The following is a 15,371-nucleotide window of genomic DNA, read 5'->3' on the forward strand; positions in this document are numbered from 1 at the left end:
TTATCAGACCTGTTTCCCTCATGGCTTCTTTGTTGTATGTGCGATAAGGCTGATGACCATTATAGGAACAGTGAACAGTAACAACAACAGGGGCATAGGGCTCTGCCACTAATTTGTTGTGCAGGATTTAGGTTATTTTCCCCATTTCTCTTGATTTCAGAGATGTGGTGAGAACTCCCTGTTCACTCCCTCTGAACGCTTGACTTTGCAGGCTTAAATCGCTCAAGTTGCCAGGTCAGGCCAATTTCCTATGTCTCCTTTCCTAAAAGCAAATTAAGTTTCCAATTCTGGACAAGCGGAAGCACTGTGGGGAGTGCAGATGCTGGACAGGACCTGGTGGCAAGGCCATAGGGAAGATCATTAAAGTACTTAACTTTCTGTGAGGGACCCTAAATTTCAATAATCCAAAAGTGTTAAGTGGTGAGCACACAGCTTCGAACACTCAGTGTGCAGGCTGATTGCATGCCTGCTGGGAAGCCTCAGACAAGACAAGGATGCTCCCTAAGAGGAAGGATGCTCCTTAAGAGGAAGGATGCTGAGGGGTCCCCATTTGAAGGTGCTCACTTACTTTCCTCCAGAGGATCCTTTCTGTCTTGGTAGACTGGGGAGGCAATTTCAAACCCCAGAAATGCCAGTCAGTAAGTATCCTTTTATATTTTTGCAAACAGTACTGACTTTCAGGAGGTTTCCCTGGTGGCTCAGTGGTAAAGAATCTGCCTATTAATACAAAAGAGGTGGGTTTGATCCCTGAGTTGGGAAGATGCCCTGGAGAAGGAAATGGCAACCCACTCCAGTATTCTTCCCTGAGAAATCCTTTGGACAGAGGATCTTGATGGGCTACAGTCCATGGGGTTACAAAAAAGTCAGAACATGACTTAGCGACTAAACAACAACAATTGACTTTTACAGTGTCCTTAATGACAAGGTCTTGCCTGGGAAACCCCATGGACAGAGGAGCCTAGTAGGCTGCAGCCCATGGGGTCTCGAAAAGTCGCACACGACTGAGCGACTTCACTTTAACTTTTCACTTTTCACTTTCATGCACTGGAGAAGGAAATGGCAACCCACTCCAGTATTCTTGCCTGGAGAATCCCAGGGATGGCGGAGCCTGGTGGGCTGCCGTCTATGGGGTCGCACAGAGTCGGACACGACTGACGCGACTTAGCAGCAGCAGCAGCAGTAATGACAAGGTCATGACCTGTGTCCACAGTAAACTGAACTTTGTGAACTGAGCCACGCCTGCTCTGGGGGTTACCATAGGGGTTCAGAGTCTGCTGCTGCTGCTGCTAAGTCGCTTCAATCGTGTCCAACTCTGTGCGACCCCACAGACGGTAGCCCACCAGGCTCCCCCGTCCCTGGGATTCTCCAGGCAAGAACACTGGAGTGGGTTGCCATGTCCTTCTCCAATGCATGAAAGTGAAAAGTGAAAGTGAAGTTGCTCAGTCATGTCCGACTCTTCGCCACCCCATGGACTGCAGCCTATCAGGCTCCTCTGTCCATGGGATTTTCCAGGCAAGAGTACTAGAGCGGGGTGCCATTGCCTCAGAGTCTGCACACTATTAAAAAAAAAAAGAAAGAAAACTGAATCTTAATAGTTTCAGTTCCCTGCAGATCCTGCCAATCCCTAACGCCTCACACTGATCCAGACCCTCTATTTGTGTTAATGCTCAAGCCCCTGGTTATCTAAACCTTCTGATGACTTTCATAAGGCAGTCTTTGCCCCAAATTCCCCAGAGCTTAAATGACTTTCATTTTTCCTCTTCTAGTCTAATTCCCTACTTCTAACTCACTTGTATTATGGGTTGGAATCTGTGCTGTGCTTCCCATCTTGTCTTCAGCTTACACTGCTTCTCCCACTGTCAGTCCACTGACATTTAACTACCCTCCAGGGTGTGATTCAAATATCACCTAAGGCTTGAACTCCTTTATCCCCATCACCAGTGAAATGTGTCTTTACCTTCTGCTGAAACTCAGTGGCACAGGCATTTTATTTCCTGGGCCCCTTTCCATATTCTCATAATTAACATGCTGTTTGCATTCGCTCCTCCCCTACAAAATATGTGCCTTTGAGGAGGTCACCGCCTTGTTTATAACTCCCATGTCTTCTAATCAGTGTTCAATATACATTTTATGACCAGAAAGAGTAAAAATCCAGCTATCGGCATAGGTTATTCTTCCTTTCTGTTGCCCATGCCTCCAGCTTTTGTGCGTGTGTTTAAGGAGAGACGCGGGATACATACATTACATAATTTGCTCTAACAAGGGCATGCTGAACTGGGCAAATGTTAATTAATTAGTAAACTCTCCAGTAATCTGGGTCTACTTTATAGCCCTTTTGTGATCGATTTAATTCTAGTGGCTTTCTTTTAGTAGTTTTATTGAAAGAAAGACAAAAGAGAGAAAAAGAAAGGAAGAAAAGAGAAAGAGAGGGAGGGAGGGAGGAAGGAAGGGAAAAAAAGAAAAACATCAGTCTCTACTCTGTTCACCTTAGTGATTGTCCTGTTCTAAGGCAATCTAAGACATTCTAAGGCTGAATTAGCTTCCAGATCATGTCCAGGTGTGTTATGTACCCTGAAGGTGCTTTAGGTGTGCACAGCTAAATTATAATGTTGACCTGAAATACGCAGAAGGGTATCAGAGCATAGTTTCATCTCCTGTCAGATCCCTCTGCAGCTGACATGACCCCCTCTCCTTCTTATTATTTTGTTTTTTCAAAATATAATTTAATCTCCACATCCTGCCTAGCACCTTACTGGGCACCAAGGATACCGATGAAATGTTTCTAATTCTTATCATCCACACATCCAGATCCAGAGTGGGATGACATTTAAAGAAATGCAATGCAACAGCCACTAATTAGGTAAAAAGCAACTTAACCTCTGGGTATACAAACTTGAGAAATTCAGACGGCCCCATTCATAACCCACCACAATGCTTCATCACATACATCATTGGCCATTGCAGGGCATTCTTTCACTCCTCCCCCATCACGTTTTCCCCAATAAAAACTATCAACATGCTGCCTGGATTTTCCTATCTTTGTCCTTCCTCGATCTCTTTCATAATTAATGATGAAGCTATACTTAGCCTCCCTCCCTCCCAAAGAGAGAGAAAAGGAGAAAGCAGAGGGCAAAATAAGATTCTAGGTAGCAGGAGGGGAAGTGTAGGGTCTAGGAGTGCCCCAGTAAATAAGATAAAGACCCTGACCCTGACAAGTTGACTTTCTCATGGGCAGACAGAAACTCAAGCACCATTGTCCCTTCTGTAAATGGGCTTTAATGCCTTGATTACACTGGAGGGTAGAATCCTAGAGATGTGGTTGAATTCAAGTGATGAGAGCAGAGCTGCAGCATGGAAGGAGGGTGGAGAGGGCAGGAGGGACTCCATCCCACTGGGTCTTTGAGGCTTTGATCCAAGAGGTTCACCTTCAGGTCTCCCCCTTGCTACACTCTTCGCTACCAAACAGTCTTCAAGCTCTTGGAAGTCATTTCTAGCTTCTGGAAATAGACTTCCCATCTCTTTTGCTATCTAATGAGTCCAGAATTAGACTAGATACCTTGGTGTGTTCTAATCAGTGCCTTATAAAAGCCAGGTGCACACGTGTGTGCCCCGTTGCTTCAGTCGTGTCCGACTCTTTGCAGCCCTATGGACTGTAGCCTGCCAGGCTCCTCTGTCCATGGGATTCTCCAGGCAAGAATACTAAAGTGGGTTGCTGTGCCTTCCTCCAGGGGATCTTCCCAACCCAGGGACTGAACTCGCGTCTCTTACATCTCCTGCACTGGGAGGCAGGTTCTTCACCACTAACACCCAGGAAGCCTAAAAGGGCAGGTATCCCAGGACTATAGAACAGCCCTCTGCACTCCAGCTGACAGCATATCAGCTCCCCCACCCCTGCTCATGCTGAACCCAGAATGTAAATGCTCATCCTCTGAGTACACATGGATCTTTTTTCTCTGCCATATTAACTAATTAAGCACCATTTAAACTGTGCTTAGCCTGGGCATTATTTCTACCGAAGTGCATCACTTAGCCACATTAAATTTCATATTCCACTTTGAAACCCATTTGCCTAATCTCTCAGAGTTTATCCTGTGAAATGGTTCTATCTCGGTTTCTTAAACATTCCCTCCATTTCAATGTCAGTGGTGAGTGTAAAAAATGAGCACAGCCCCTCTCTAATCCCTTGGATTAAAAACGAGCAAACCAAGAAAGAAACAGAATAAAGAGAAAGGGACAATTCATGGCAACCAAACTTAGAAAACAAGGCTCAGGCACTTTCAATTTTGGTTTTGTTTTGTGTTTTTTAAACAAGTCATTTTTACTCTAAACCCATGAAAGAAAAGGAAATGGAGACACTGAGAATTTGACTGACTTGCTCATGGTCATTTAAAATGCCTATGGTAAAAATATGAGTAGCTCAGTATAGTATGAAAACCAAAGGCTTTGGAGTCAGATAGGTTGGGGAGGGGTGAATCTGAGCTCAGGCACTGCTGAACTCCATATTCTTAGGGAAGTGACTTCTCTGCATGCCAGTTTCTTCATTTGCAAGATAAGAGGAAATAAGACCCACCTTACAAGGGCTGTTAAAACACCAAACAAAGGTACCTAGTCATGTCTACTCTAATTAAAATGTTTTTGAGAGCTACAGTGATGATGATAATGATCATGATGATATCACACTGTGGATTCCTAACTTCTAAAGCAGGTGTGGACAGACTTTTTCTCTAAAGTTCCAGATAGTAACTATTTAGACTTTGTAGGTCACCTGGCCCCACATTATGCCACCATAGCATAAAAGCAGACATAGGCAACATATAAATGATAAACATAGTTTCATTTTTTGTAGGCTGTTCAAAGTAGGTGGCAGACTGGATCTGACCGATGGGCCATAGTTTGTTGCTTCCTGTTCTCACCATCAGCTATTAATTCATTTAAATATATTTAACTGGGTGCCTACAGTGGATTAGCAACTATAACATGACTATCAATTCAAAGGATTTACAACTCATAGAACAGAGCAATAAACCGTATAGAAAAAAATGCTATTTTCCTATGGTCTACCTACATTCCTGGGAGAGGGGTAATGAATAAGCAAGAACAGAAAGAAAGAAAATGAGAAACACTCCAATAGCATGTGGAGACCATGTAGAGAATTCTTAACAGAAGAGAGTGGCAGAGTGCATACACGAGGCTTCTTGCCACATTTCACCATGGAGCATAAAGTACTAAGAAGGCCTTTCATGAAAGACTTTCATTGATTTTTGTTGAAGCTTTTCTCTTAGAATTTTTGCAAAGGTTTTCAAGTTTCTCGAGTTTCTTATTTTCAAAGAACAAAGCTGGACTTTGCAGTACTGATCTCTTCAATAGGTGTTTTCAGAGAAATACTCAAAACATTATAGGGTACCAGGAGATCAAGGACACATAGAGATTCGCCCTTAATGTTACTGAGACTCTTGACTGAAATTTGAAGCAGTGTTGTTGTTTGGTCGCTAAGTTGTTTGACTCTTTGCAACCCCATGGACTGCAGCCTGCCAGGCTCCTCTGTCCATGGGATTTCCCAGGCAAGAATACTGGAGTGGGTTGCCATTTCCTTCTCTAGGGGTTCTTCCAGACCCAGGGATAGAACTCTCGTCTCCTGAATTGGTAGGTGGATTCTTTACCACTGAGCCACCAGGAAAGCCCACGAGTATTGAAGCAATCCCCTCCCTAAACTTCTTAGAGTTCTGTGTGATTAGGGGAAGCCGCCATGGCATCAAAGTTCTAAAGTGAGGGGGAAATATTACGTGAATACCTGCTACATGCCAGGTCCCTAGTCCCACTCTTTAAAATCATCTGATTTGCTCTTCTCAACTATGAGATGAGAACATTGAAGTTCAGAAAGGTTGTGGCTTATCACAAAGCCAGCACTGCCAATCTTTGACCTCAAATCTGTCTACCTCTGAAGCCTTCCACTTTCGGTATTTTGTGCTTTTCCAGCCATTCCAAAGCAGAGCTATGCTGCTTTTTATTCGGTTGGCCAAAAAGTTCATCCGTCTTACAGACCACCCAGATGAATTTTTCGGCCAGTCCAACAGCTCTTCAGTCCCAGCACCTGCTGTCTACTACCTCTTAACTGTTTTATCATAAACCTACCTGGAACTAATGTGTTGTGTTTAACGCTAATAAAGAATGCTGTCAGGTGGCTTTTTAAAAAAGTCCAGTTGTACTAAATTTACTTGATTCCTGGTCTATCTAGTTCAATAGCAATTTAATTTTAAGAAGTAATCAAATGTGCTTGACATGATTTATTTTCACAAACCTATACTGTCTCCTACCAATTAAATTGCACTTTTCCAAATTTAATGCTGAGCAGAGCCTTAAATATCAGCTCAAACTCTCCTCCCAATGAAAATAACAGAATTACCTTGGTCCACAGCCATTCATTCTTTATTAAAAAATAATGGGGTGTTATTTTCAAGTTTATAATCAGTGGTTAAATCTTCCAATTCACTCCTGAAAGTAGATGCAATAAGTGTTACCAAGTGAAATGATAGATTCTCTAATTAGGCTCATCCCCACCCCCAGAGGCAGTCCATTAAAACAAGGTGTTTTGTCTAATCATATCCTCTCTAAAGCATTGTAATACATCTGTAGGATTGGTTGTCTCATGTTTTCTTTTTAAGGTGAGCAAATATATTGCTTCCTGTTGTGAAAGAAGAGTATGATGAAAAGGGACTGTGCATAACCACTTCTCTTCACTAACACCTTGGCTATGGTACATCTTCTCTAAAACTTGAATCTCTTTGGTCTCATTCAAAGCCAGTTCAGGAATCTGGCTCTGGTTTAGATCTGCTTATGCACATTGCTCATCTTTGTATCAGGGAAAAGTTGGAGCAGCAATAGGCATGAAAGAGTATGGATGAAGGAATCACAAAGTTCTCTACATGGTGATTTCCAATGGCCACAGATAGAAATCAGGAGATTCTGCAGCAGCATTTACTGTGAGCCAGGCTCTGTGATAGGGGCTTTAAATAGGGAAAGTATGGCTGAGAAAAGTTAAGTAATTTCCTTAGTAATAAGATGAGGAAGTGAGTAGAGACAAGATTCAAACCAGGTTCTGTTCAAAGTTCATAAGGCTTTTATCACACCATGCTGTTCTTTCTGTGCCACTCTCTTCATGATCCCTTTTAGTATTATTGGTGAGCAAAGATGAGATTGTGTTGGATATTCTTTGACATTTGGAGCACAAGCAGCAGTAATACCATCACTCATCCAATCAACTGATCTACTATTCATTCAGTGTCTTTGGGCTAAGCTAAGAAATATACTACAGAGGAAGAATATGTCCTTATCAATGCCATTTTAGTTTTTGCAAAGCCTAGATCATATAGTAACTGATTAGTAACAACTTCTTGGTTAGTAGATTTGTTGGTTACTTTGTTAAAGATTTGAACCATGCATTTAAGGAATGTTTTTCTTTTTTTTGGAAAAGTTTTCTCATAAACATAAGACATCAATAGAAGATACATAACCAAATACTAAAAGAAAAAAGAAAATACATTGCAAACCAAACACACACACACACACACACACACATACACACACACACACACACACACACACACACACACACACACAAGTAGAAGACTTCCAAGCAGGGGGGTCAATATAGACTGACATAAGAAAGTGTATACAAGTAGTTGGATTGAGTTTAGCTTCAGATGATGAGTAGAATTTTTGTATATGGATGGGAGAGGAAACTGTTTTCCAGGAGCAGGAATGCCATAGATTATAAGATCATAAAGACAAAACTGAATGTGTTGTATTCCAGTATAGGATGGTGGATCAGAGACTGGACAAGTGAGCTTGAAAGTGGTGATGCATTTTAATTAAGTGGGCTCAGATTTTGAACACACCTTAGAAGACAGGTTAAGGATTGGGGACTTGTCCTGGCAACTCTTAGAGATGCATTAAATGAACATGAGGTGAAAATGAAGTAATAAAAGAGATGCTCTTGACTTGATAAGCATACAAAATTAACGCAGATACTGGATAACTCTGGGAAATGCTGGAAAGCTAAACATGGTGGCCTAGGGAAATAATACTGGTGCACGGAAGAAACACACTATTAAAATAAAAATGTGCTGTCATCGTGAGCTGTCATCTTTTGCTCTGTGTACTGGGGGAAATAATTTAACCTCTTGGAAAACTGAAGCACTCATCTATATAAAACCTCAATCATAAGGCTTTTGTGAGGATTTATTTAAACCTGGGACAACATATAATAGAACTGATTCCGGAATGCTATAATCAGTCTATGTCTTAGTTTGGGATGCCATAACAAATACCATAGACTAGATGGCTTAAGCAACTGAGCTTTATTTCCTCACAGTTCCAGAAGCTGGGAGTCCAATATTAAGGAGCAACAGTATTCAGCTTCTGCTGAGGGCCATCTTTCTGGTTTGTATACATCTTCTTTCTTTCTGTGTCCTCACATTGTCTTTCCTAGGTGTATGTGTGAGAGAGAATGAGTTCTCTGATGTCTCTTTTAAGGACACGAATCCTAGCAAGTCAGGGTCCAATCTTCATGGATCTCATTTAACCTTAATAACTTTCATAAAGTCCCTATCTCCAAATAAAATCACATTGGAGAACAGGGCTCCAATATATGAATTTTGGAGGAACACAATTCAATCCATAGCAATCTATATGTGTTTGTGCCCACGACATTGAAAGAACTGGCAGGAGTCCACCTATATGTGTTCATACACAATATTTGCTTTTTCTCTTTCTGAGAATTCACTCCTTATGACTGTCTCTAGGTCCACTACAATAAAAATTAATTTAAAAATGTTAAAATGGAAAGGAAAAAAAAATTGGCATAGAATGTTAAGAATGGAAATTGGCCAGATGTAGTCACTAACCAGGGAAGGAAAATGAAGAAATGGAACAAAGTAAATGGCATGTCAATGTTTGAGGAATCATGGTCTACATTGGAATAACGCTTCCTATCTCTGTCTATTAACCCTCCTCTTCTAACTTCAGTTTCCAAAGGAAAAATCATTTATGCTCTCATCAAGTATGACCCTTTAAAAATTGATCACACGTTACTAGCTCTTCATTTTCATTAAAAAAGAAAACTCAATTTTGGTTTCTACTTTCAGGAAAATTCTCAGAGGAACCCATGATATTCTTCTGGGTAATATTTTTTGTCATGAAAGAAATTTGACATGCTTCTTATTTTCTTATTCAATATTTCTTCAACATTTTATACAAAAAGTCCAGAAAAGAGATTTTCATTGACCCCCTTGGGACTATCTTTTCTTTAGCAAGGTTTCTATAAATTCTACCCATGTGGCTTTGCATTATTTCCAAATTTTGAAAAAGTTATTGGAGGAAGGTATGTAATATCCTATTACACTTCCACAATGTATTATGTTTAGAGTTTACAAGGGGTGTGATATGTGTATGTGCATGTACACATATTTTGCTTGATGACTCCTCAAAAAAAAAGTGGAGTTATGTGATTTCATGAAAACTTAGTCTTTTCTCTTTGCTTAACTGGGAAGTAATCATTTTAAGGGTACTGCCAACTTAAATGGTCTTCCCAGGTGGCACAAGGGTGAAGAATTTGCCTGCCAATGTGAAACTGCCAAGAAACACGGGTTCAATTTCACAAGTCAGGAAGATCCTCTGGAGAAGGAAATGACAGCCCACTCCAGTATTCATACTTGGAAAATCCTATGAACAGAGGATCCTGGAGGGCTATAGTAAAGGAGGTCGCAAAGAGTTGGACACGACTGAGTGAGCATACATACATGCCAACTTATAAAGCAGGAATCATTTCCATACACGATGTAGAAAATAACTTGCTGTACACATGTATTAACCATCATCCTCATTTTTAATTCATTGGTGGAAGTGAACCTTTGTTCCCTACTACAATCGTGTGCAGAAATGTGATGGTGATTTGGTGTTGTGAACAGAAAGATGGAGCTGGGGAAGGAGAAAAAAGAATTCCCACATGTCAGGTACCTACATGTTAGAATTGCCCTTCCAGGCCTTATCAGAGAGGTAGCAAAGTTACAGAGATGGACAGATGGAGAGATTTTTAAGTTCAAGGACAGGTAACTGAGCTAACTGTATCCCTTGTTTCATAGCACATTATCAGCATTGGTACGTGCAAGGTCCTCTTCTCCTACTTATTTATTTGGCTGTGCCGGGTCTTAGTTACTGCATGTGGGTCCTCTACTTATAGCATGCAGATTCTTAGTCGTGGTATGTGGGCTCTAGTTCCCTTACCAGGGATCAAACCCAGGAGCCCTGCACTGCAAGTGTGGAGTCTTGGCCACTGGACCACCAGGGAAGCCCTCGTTCTCTTCTGGGTCCCTCACTTACCTCTCTCACTATATTTTCTGCTCTGATCTCTTTCTCTTTCTCCAGGAAAATACACAATTTTATAGATCAAGTGATCAAGGTTGAGAAAAGTCAAGTCATTTATGTAGATTTTTCTCATGTTACACAGTGAATTAGTACAAGCAACTGGATTTGAAGTGAGGCTAGTTGAAACGCTTGTTCCACTAGATATGCTTATTTCATGAAATCCTCAAAACAGGTTATAACAAAATGTACCAGAAAATTTTGGAACAAACAATGAGTTGTGTTTCTCTAAAAGGAGAAAAAGCAAGGTGTTGGGACACCCGATAGGGAGGTGATGTGTTAACTGCCTATGTGAACCACATGGTAAAGTTTTAATAGCCTTTACCCAGGTGGCACAGTGGTAAGGAATGAATCTGCCTGCCAATGAAGGAGACGCAAGAGATGCAGGTTCAGTCTCTGGGTCAGGAAGATCCCCTGGAGTAGGAAATAGCAGCTGGCTCCAGTATTCTTGCTGGAAAATTCCATGGACAGAGGAGTCATGGCTGCAGTCCACGGGGTTGCGAATAGTTGGGCATGACTGAGTGAGCACACACCCTTTACTATAGAATAGATGAAACTTTAGGAATTGTGATTAACAGCACGTTATAGTAAGTTATATTGAATACATAACAAACTTCAGGTTTTCCTCAAGAGGATATTATCTAGGAGATAAGTGTGGGATGGATGGGGAGTTTTAGTGGTGATTTTCATAATTAAGTGCTATAATCAAACTCATAACATTTATATTACAAATTTTCCTCCAAGTTTAGCAGCTCAGGTCTAAGAACCTAGTTCTTCTGCTATGATTATTCATTAACAAAGTTTCTTCCCTCATACACATTTCATAAACACATACCATTTTGTAAAAACTCAAGATTTTTCAAAACATTTTATACATCTTTGTTGTGGCAACAAAAAGTGGATTGAGGTTAAAAAAAACAGTATTTTATATTTTATTAATAATGTATGGTATACTATAATATAAAGTTAACTTATTATAGCCTCCAAGAATATTCATAAACCTTGTAGACAAATTTTACTCTGTCTTTTAATAATGGACATGGGCTATTTAATATTTGATTTTAGATTGAAGAAAGCTAGGAAATTAAACATTGATTTTCAGACCTAATGTGCGAAATGATTGCATTTCATACCTGCAAAACAATTTGTTTACTTGTTTTTAAATGTTTCCGAAATATTAGGTAAGAGAAGTGGTTTATGTATTCCAAGTGCAAGCACTTCACATATCACATATTGTTCATGAGGATAGTGTTTACTCCCCCAAGACAAAAGTCAAATTGGATTTAATCATCACTGAATTTTCTCTTTTTAGCACTGGTTTTCAAAGCACTAGAGACACCTTGATGGGCTCTGAGAATCTGGATTGGATGAATGCATCTTTAAGATCCTGTGAAACTGCACGTGCATCAGTGCTCCTTATGCTTCCTGTCTGCAGCCAACAGCACTTTATGCACATGGATTCAGTAATATGACTGAGAATAAAATAATTTAAAGCTGTGTCACGCTTCCAGTCCCATAACCACTAGCAATGCTCAAGTGAGGGATAAACTGGATGACTGGGTCACTCAATTCACCGCAAACGATGAATATATTCAGCAGTGATTCCAGCAACATGTATGGAGAACTTATGATACACAAAACATTTTACATGGATATTCATTCTACTTTGATTTTCACAATAATTTTATAAACTTGGAACTATGCATGATGCATGTTCAATGGACTAGGAAACACAAGCTCATGGAATAATAGTCAGTGAGTGGTTTTTTTTTTCCTGTGTGGTACTCAGATTAAGGGGGCAGCAGAGGATGAGAGGTTAGATAACATCACCGACTCAGTGGACATGAACTTGAATAAACTCTCTGAGACAGTGGAGGAGAGAGAAGCCTGGCATCCTGCAGTCCATGGGGTAACAAAGAATCAGACACAGCTTAGCTACTGAACAGCAACAACTGCAACAGATTCTAAGCTCTTGAAATATGTTTTCTCATTTAATCCTTAGAGCAAACTAATGAAAGAGGTATTATTGCTATTTCCTTTTTATGAATAAAGGAATTGAGACTTAATCAGTGGACTCGTCAAATAGCACACCATCTGCTGATAAAAAGAGCCAAAGTCAGGTCCTCTAACTTCAGAGCCCAAGTTCTCACCACCATGGTTCATAAAAGGCAGAACCAATATTCAAACCAGGTTTATCCAAACTTTAGTTTACTTGATATCTATCCATTTATCTATGCATTTAAAAAATACTGCCACTGCTACTGCTAAGTCGCTTCAGTCGTGTCCAACTCTGTGTGACCCCATAGACAGCAGCCCATCAGGCTCCGCCGTCCCTGGGATTCTCCAGGCAAGAATACTGGAGTGGGTTGCCATTTCCTTCTCCAATGCATGAAAGGGAAAAGTGAAAGTGAAGTCGCTCAGTCCTCCGACTCTTAGCGACCCCATGGACTGTAGCCCACCAGGCTCCTCCGTTCATGGGATTTTCCAGGCAAGAGTACTGGAGTGGGGTGCCATTGCCTTCTCCATTTAAAAAATAACAAACATGCTATTACCATTTATACTAGTGTGAACTTACCAGAACACTCCACCTACGGTTGGAAACACTGATTGATTGTCACTGCTCTATGCAGCTGGTAAGAGGCTTTCAATGTTCCTGCTCAAGATACTTACCTCTCTTGGCTTCTGGGACAATAAAAATATCTGATTTTCCTATAAAACCTCTGGCCACAAATTCTCATTTTTCTTTGGTAATTGCTCCCTGCCTTTTAAAACTTGGGGTGTGCTAGGACTCAGTCTTGAGTTACATTTTTTCTTTTCTTTTCTGCATTCACTTTTTTTAAAGGTTTTCTTTCTTTTTTATTTTTTGAGCATGGTGATAATAGTCCAAGTCATGGAGCTTGATCCAATTACTTCAGAAGAATGGGCAGAAAAAAGGATAAGAAAAGGCAGTGAAGGAACTCCTGGAAAAATCAACAGATGAAGAGCAAACTGTGTGTGAGTTGGTGAGTACATGTGGGTGCGTGTGATAAAGGCACCTGAAATTTGTGTTACTTAGTTGACTATAGAAATCATTTCATGATGTATATGTATAACAAATCATGATATCGTACACCTCAAATATCTACAAATCTTACTTAAAAACTAAAATAAAAAAATAAGATCAAATGAATAATGTTACTGACTCCCAGACTGATAGGAGGAAAGCTAGAAGATACGCAAAAAAAAAAAAAAAAAAACTGAACTGGGGAGAAAAGTGTGAGGAGAGTTTAAAAGCACAGGAAGCAAGGAGCCACTGTACTTGATGCAAACAAGCAGAAAATGCAAGGAGGACTTGAAAGGAGAAGGTGGATTGGGCGGCAGTGTGGTAAAATGAGTTAAGAAGTTTATGGAAGGAGGAGGAAGTGGAATCCATTGTAATTTTACAAAAGAGAGGAGAAGGGAATAAATGATGATAAAAGGTATAAACATTTTCATTCATCTACCATTCAGTATTTATTGAGCATCTACTTTATGCCTAGAACTATTCGAGGAACTGGGTATACAACAGTGAACAAAACAAAACAATAAACCCTATCTTCCTAGAGTTGCATTCTGATGGACAGATTAAAAACAAATATTGCTATTAATGTATATAGAATATTATATGTAAAATACACACAACTTGTTAATTCCTACTCCTATTAGACTAGTTTTATATCTGTGGTAGCTTATTTACTATAAGTTAAGCTCCTCAAATTAAAAAAACCTCTATTTATTTTATTCATTGCTATATCTCTTTCTAATACACTCTGTTTTACTTCATTTAATATAAAACATGTATTGGAGGGGACTTCCCTGGTGGTCCAGTGTTAAAATTTCACCTTTCAATGCAGAGGGTGCTGGTTCGACCCCTAGCTGTGGAGCTAGGATCCCAAATGACTTTCGGCCAAAAGACTAAAACCATAGAAGAGAATCAATATTGTAATGAATTCAATAAAGACTTAAAAAAATGGTCCACATCAAAAAAACTTTGAAAAAATTAAATTAAATAAAATATTTATTGGAAAAAGAAATAATGGGATTTGTTGATCATTTGCTGTAGTAGACCAAAAAAAAAAAAAAAAAGGAATGAGAAGGAAAGGAAAAGAGGGGAGGGAAGAAAAGATTTGTGTTTTATCAAATTCTGTCTGGTTCTCTTCACCTGCTTTCCTCCCCCTTCTCATTTTTGAACCATTCATGAGACCAGGTAAATTTCAACCCTGGAGTCTAAGCTTCTTTTTTCATGATCTAAGCTTGGTTTACCCAGAATTCTGATGACATATATCTTCAAACACACTCGGCACAATTCTGCTTGATCATTCTTGACAACACATTGGATGTCCTCTTATTCAGACAATTCTTGGCTCACTATTGTACTAGCACAGTGAGCCAGAATCATTATTTCCCCATCCTCCACCTCATCTCCCCAATACAGCCTCCCAATACACACACAACACACACATGCCACATTCTCTGAAACCACCAAATGTGAAAAGCATATTCTTCCCCCCCATACCAGTGAATGCTATTCCACTTCCTTACTTTATAAAGAGCACACAGGGGCTGATATTTTCCCAGCAGAATGTCATCATTTGCTTTTCAAAGGAGGCACCAAATTTAAAAGCATTGTGGGTAAGGAAATGCAAATGATGTGAGGCTGACATCTTCTTAACAAAGTTAAACTATTACTGGGCACCTAGAATCATCTAGGGAATGAGCGTGGGACCAGTCATGGAGCAACTCTTCCAGCACCTTATACCCTTGGCGGGGGTGGGGAAGGGTGCTCAGCATCACAGCATCCTACCTGATTCCCAAGCCTGCTGACTCTGTCTCTCGGGGTCTTATGTGGAGGCTGATAAACACTATCTCAAACACTAATGTTCACTTGGAAAAATCCATTTAATCTAAACCTAGTAAGAAGTTTGTTGACATCG

At 40.2% G+C, this 15,371-nt stretch overlaps 1 protein-coding gene across 3 annotated transcripts in view; it reads right to left on the reverse strand.

Annotated features, from left to right (window-relative positions):
- AGBL1 (AGBL carboxypeptidase 1) overlaps positions 1–15,371 on the reverse strand; it is an 867,141-nt gene that overhangs the window by 196,709 nt on the left and 655,061 nt on the right. The gene's annotated exons all lie outside the window — the stretch shown is intronic.

Source organism: Giraffa tippelskirchi, chromosome 12 (assembly GCF_054371585.1).
Source record: "Giraffa tippelskirchi isolate mGirTip1 chromosome 12, T2T-mGirTip1v1.2.pri, whole genome shotgun sequence".
In the NCBI taxonomy this organism is placed as follows: Eukaryota; Metazoa; Chordata; class Mammalia; order Artiodactyla; family Giraffidae; genus Giraffa; species Giraffa tippelskirchi.